The sequence below is a fragment of the Canis lupus genome, chromosome 15 (genome assembly GCF_003254725.2).
Source record: "Canis lupus dingo isolate Sandy chromosome 15, ASM325472v2, whole genome shotgun sequence".
NCBI classification, from domain to species: domain Eukaryota; kingdom Metazoa; phylum Chordata; class Mammalia; order Carnivora; family Canidae; genus Canis; species Canis lupus.
In genome coordinates, this window is record NC_064257.1 from 63,571,130 (window position 1) to 63,577,129 (window position 6,000).

Here is a 6,000-nt window from a genome sequence, read left to right on the forward strand (position 1 = left end):
TGTTTCCCCAGCACTGTCCCTGTGCTGGTCAGATCCTGGGAAGGCAGCGGACGGTGACATCGGAGGTACACAGGCTGGCGGGTAACTTTTTTCCTGGTTGTTGCTAGTTTTGAATGTAGAAAGGGCAAACGGCAGGAAGGGCTCCTTCGTGGGGCGACCGTGAGGGTCAAGAGGTCCTCCTGGGGGAGTGGCGGGCCCAGCGCTCAGGAGTGGCTACGTCGTTGTGGATTATGAATTTGAGGGCTCAAGTATTTTCAATGTCACAAAGATTGCAATTAGAGACTCAAATAGAGGAAAAGTGAAATGAAAACAGGAAGGATAGGGCAGTAGGTTTCCATAAGAGCAACTCTAAAGGGACTAAGTTCTGTTCATCATCTCTAGGTTTCATTAGTTCACTCACGGTGGGGGGGTGAGAGGTGAAGACGGATCCCTAGAGCCCTTTGAGGACGAGAACAAGTCCCAGGAGCTAACCCCAAATCCCTGGAACAGGGTCCTGGTCCCTGGCTCAGCAGTCGGGAGGGAGCACCCCTCAGGGCCTCGAGCTTCCTCGGGGGACCCGCACCTGCCACAGGCCCGTGGGCGCCAGCGTCCTGATGGCTGCTCCACGCCACGTGCGAAATGACTCGTGGTAAGACTCGTGGCAGGGCCCCCCGGCCCTGAAGCGAGCAAGGGTCAAGGTCAAGACACAAGCAGCAAAGGGATGTGTAGGGAGGTGCCACAGGCCCACCCCGTTGAGACACAGCCCAGCGGGTGGGGAGCGGAGACCAACGCAAGCCAAGTCCTGTGCCAGTGTCACCGGCCTCGGGGGTGACAGTGTCCAAGCTGGCTCGCCAGCCACAACCATTTTAACTACAATTGGTATCGAAAAAAATGTAAAAGATCCAATTAGTAAAAAGCAGGAAAATTTTACAAACTCCCTCTACGTCACAAAGTCGTGTGGCCTGATCCCAAAATCATTAACTTATTCTTCTTATTCTTCTTATTCTTATTCCATACAAGTTGCTCTAATCTTTTCAGCAAACTAACCAGGAGGTCTACAGCTCTCAACTTATGTGCATTTTGGGAGGGGGGAGAGTGCAAAGAGAGCATCCAATAGAGGAAAGTGAACTATTTGCTTGATTTAAGTTATATAGTTCAGTAACGATGATTACTTTTTAACACCTAGTTAAAAATCATAATAAACATTTACATTTCAATTGAAAAGCTTAGTGGGACTTTGGATGAATACGGTATTGGATGAACGGACATTGGATGAATATAATATTCCCAGCTTCCTAAGACTGCTTTTATAATTTTAGCAGGCAAAGAATTGTATGTTATTTTAAAATTAAGCTAATCACCGTTAGTTTTTCCTATATTATCAGTTTTTTTGTTGCTATTCTCGTTGTTCACTCATACCCATTTACGTAGTTTAGTCTTCCAATGGTACGATTCAATGACCATTTAACACATGGGCTATGAGAGCTTTTTCTTGCTCTCCTAATTGTATTATATTGTTTTGGTAGAAGTTAAAACTTCAGAAAGCAATTTGAAGTGTATGTACATAAATCATATATATCACATATATAATATACTTATTTTTTAAATATCCCGTAGGGAAACCTTACAAAATATAGTTCATTTTTGAGTTTCTCACATTGTTCCTTATTTAAGGCGCTCATTCATGGAGAAAAGTGGCCATTTTTCAAAATTAGATTTTAAAAGACTTAAAGGGCACATAATGCTGAAGATGAGGTACTTAAAACAGAAGGTAGACATCCTCCTTGTGGTGGATACTGTAACACGCATGTTTTATGAGAGGTTCCGAGATTTTCCCTGAGAAAAGCCAGAACAGAAGCAATCACATTTTAAACGCTAACAAGGGCCATAATGAGAATAGCTTGACGGGGAGAAGAGCAGCGACCTTTTAAGTGAACCTTCTGGAATGCCAGGACTCCGGAGCACCAGCATCCTGGGCGGCGAAGCCAGCAGCAGTTGGCACGTTCTCTCTCAGCCCAACAGAAACCTTGTTTGAGAGGAGGATCCTGGCCACAATAAGCAACGGTACTGGGTGTTGTTTCTCTATTTGGTCACAATCAAAAAAGCATAGCATGATTCGGGAGAAACAACGGGGAGGGTTGAGTTTTATTTCCAGGTCTTCTAAGGAAGGTCTCTGCTGTGAAGCAAGTCATGGAGCGTTTTTGAGTCTTGGGCATTTGGCTCCAGAGTTAGAATGATAAAAGCTGGACATTATTAATAAGACAGTGTATGAAAGGTCTGACAGCCACAAAACCTTGAGCAGTTATAATGAAGCCTTCTAGAATTTCATTTCTGTAACAAGCAAGGAATTTTATAAAACCAACCTGAAAAAAAAAACAAAAAAAACAACCAACCTGGAGGATTCACCGCAGAGAAAAATCCAAGTGTATTTGTCGATATCGATAAGCAGTAATATTCTACCCCTTTTCTTTCTTATGATCATATTGTACCTACTTTCACTAGCAAACACACAAATTCAGGGCAATTGCCTCTTTGTTTAGAAAAATGGTCAAAAAATACTTGTGTGAATACTTTGGTCAAAAAAGCACCAAAATTCATTCGTTTTCTGCGGTGTTTATGAGTCCACCGTTCTCGTGTTAGGCATCTTCTGTACCACTCCTGCCTCCTCGGTGCCTTATCTGTTGCAATTCCACCTGACATTCTCAAGGCTGAAAAACTCATTGATGTAACAGCTCTGGTGCCATCTGCCTTACATGGCAAATGTGAACTAAACGGTTTAATTGAGGTCTCATCTCTCCCTGAACGTACCATACATTATTTTCATCCAGGTGACCTTCAAAATACCTTAGGTGGAGTATAAACATTTCTACTAGCTCATCAAGTCATATAAATGAACTGAATCTCAGGCTAAAACATGTCATACACTAGAAACAGATGAGACATCGAATGAAAACACACACATGACTTATTATTTACAAAGATGAACCGATACGCCATCTAATGATTGTCCGCTCCTTTGCGTGTATCTTAGTGTGACTGTGGCGGGTGAGTAGGTCTAAGTAGGTGCATGTGTCATCTGGCAGGTAGGGGACTATTGATATCATGGATGGGAAAAGTTGAGGTGTTTGAGCTTTGCCCTTTTATTCTTGCAACTACAGCAAAAGTCCTTTACTGCCATCACCTGGAATACACAAAATCAAAAAGAGGGAAAAAATGAGAGTATTGGATTTAAATTCCAAGTTTGTTCATCTAGTGAACACTTAGTCAAGCAACTATGAGCAGTGCGCCATCGTAGCCCGTGGAAAAGAGACCGATGTAGAAAGAGAGAGAGAGAGAGAGAGAGAATCTCTGGGTATAAGAACTTATGATCTTAAATACAAAATACACAAGCTGCCATCTAGAAATAAAAACATCTCATAATCCTGGTGAAACATTAACTGTAGAAGGGAATGGCTTCCTTCTCTGGGCCAATGTAATAAGGTTATTTTTCAATAATTCTGACCACACATGGAAATGGGGCTGGAAACAGCAAGAGGCAAATACAGAAGGAAACCTGTATTATGAGAGAATTATTTTCTAGCTCTGATATGAGGTCCACAATGCACTATTTTTCCAATTGTATAAAAATCATAATTGTGAAAGACTCATGTAAATTGACATACAAATGGAATAAAGTTATAGTTTGTTGGGAGAAAAGGAGCACCACTGCAAAGGTAATATATGAAATATTTTCAGTGTTGGCCAATCTCCTTTTGTACAAGTAACAGACTGAAACATTTCTACCTCGTTTTTGAACCCCAAAATACTGATTTTTGGAAACTGGATGTAAATAGCTATGGATATCTGTTGCGAATTTTAGTGATATCACAAACTAGATGATTTCTTAAGTAGCCACAGAAATACATTACAGAGGACTATGTTAATTGTATTTTTCATAATTCTGCAATAGCAATATTGAAAATAGTCCCCTAGGTGAATGCTATATTTGGTATATGAATCACAATGAAGCATATAATTAATTTCTCCACATTTAATATTTCTTTTTTTATTTCTCCACATTTAATATTTCTAATTAAAGATCCACTTCTCTTTTCCTGTTCCCATAAAAATACTGTAATGATGAAATGCCTCCCTGGGGTTTCAAAATGTTATTTGAAATAAACAAAAAATAATAGTTAATTTGAAGCTGTTAGAGTTTAAATGACATTTCAAGGTAAATATTTCTCCAAAGGATTAAAATTTTAGTGAGCAGGAATTATGATGCTAAAAAATACGATAGGAGACTTCCTGATTTTTATAAATATTTGGAAAATACATACTTTTGAATAAATGCTCATTTTGTTAGACAAATATGAAAAAAATACTTAAAATGTAAGTGTTTATGTGTTAAAGCCAAAATACAACTTTCGGGTTATACTTTCAATAAAACAAACTTGGCCACATTATGTGAATCACTGGAAGAGGAAAAGTTATGGGTGGAATATTAACATGTTCTAGGAAGTAGGGACCCAGTTATAGGAGATAGGGAATACTAGGGCTACAGGAATAATAGGATCCGTGTTTGGTGGGATGTGGGCATGGATCCAGACGAGGCAGCGGAGACAAAGTCGAGGTTTCTAATAATTAGGGAACTAGTGGAAAGTAGAGGTGTTGATGTTTAAAAAAAAAGTAGGGGGCAGAGATCTAAAGGGAAAATTCATTTATAGTACAGATAATAAAAATGATGTTTCACATGAAACACTACTAATAAATTCCTCATGTTAATGGCCAGCAGGCCTCGGAAGTGCGGTACTGACGATCAGGACTGACGTGACAGGTGAGGAAGGAGGTATCCACAGACGGCGCTGGCTCAAGTCCTGTGACAGCAGGAGAGTCTCCCAGAGACCGGGAAGACGGAGTGGGGGTAACGGGGCGGGGAGGAAGGTGGAAAACTGAAAGCAGAGACAGATTGAGGGAACATATGAGGCAAGGATCAAATATGGGCCTTTTCAAACGACAAGAGGGAAGAAAAATTGGTGACAAAGAGGGACTCGGAGCTGAATGAAGACAGATTTAAAAATATATATATTAAGACCAACAAAAGAATCTAAAGACTGGGAAACCATTCATGACTTTAAAAAATACAGTTTGGAGAGAGGGGAAGAGATATAAAAGGCAGGCAGGCACAATGTTTGGGTTAAATAACAGGAAAGTGATACAAACCATGGGGCACCCTCCGGTGAAATTTCCTAAGAAAGGCTAGGAAGTAGAACAGTGTCTAGAAAACCCAGTAGGATCATGAAAAACTTCACTTTTGTAAGAAGTTTATGTATTTTTACAAATGCAAATAAAAAACTGAAGTTGGAAAAAACTAACAGTAATTGACGGAGCACGATCCAGGAGATCCCCGATTACCTTCCCCTTGGAAGACCAAAAGGTGAGGGTCTAGGACGGCTCACGTCCGCTGCCTCCCTCTGCCTCCTGACATGCTGCCTGATCCCTGATGGAGAACGTAAGTCGGGTGTACACAGTGAGGACTGCGTTTGGCAGCTTTGCTTCTCGCATTAAAATTGAGAATTGATACCACACAAGGAGGCCGCGGCTCCAGATTATAACGCGTATTATCTATGAAACATTTTTTTTAATTTTTTAACAAGGAAAAAATAAATTATATCAGAATGTCTCCTCAATTTTCATAGGAGCCTTATGGAAAATTCAAAGCTGAAAAATACATGTTTTCTCTTTGTTAAAAAAAAAAAAAAACATCTTTTTGTTTTTTAAAACTGCTTTCCGAAGCAGCAAAGAGATGGTTGAGAAAAAGGACGGTCGTACCTACTACCAACAGTCACCCCCATATCCTGAAATAAATGTTGTGACCTCACACTGAAATCCCCAGGTTGACATGTTTCCTGGATTTGTAAGAATCGATGTTTGTCCGAGGTTAATGGTCTGGGCTATTCCTACAGGCCAGAAGCGTAGTCAGCAAGTCGTTAATGACAACAAATAGTCCTGGGAATCAATCGGTTGATCAATCAATCAATC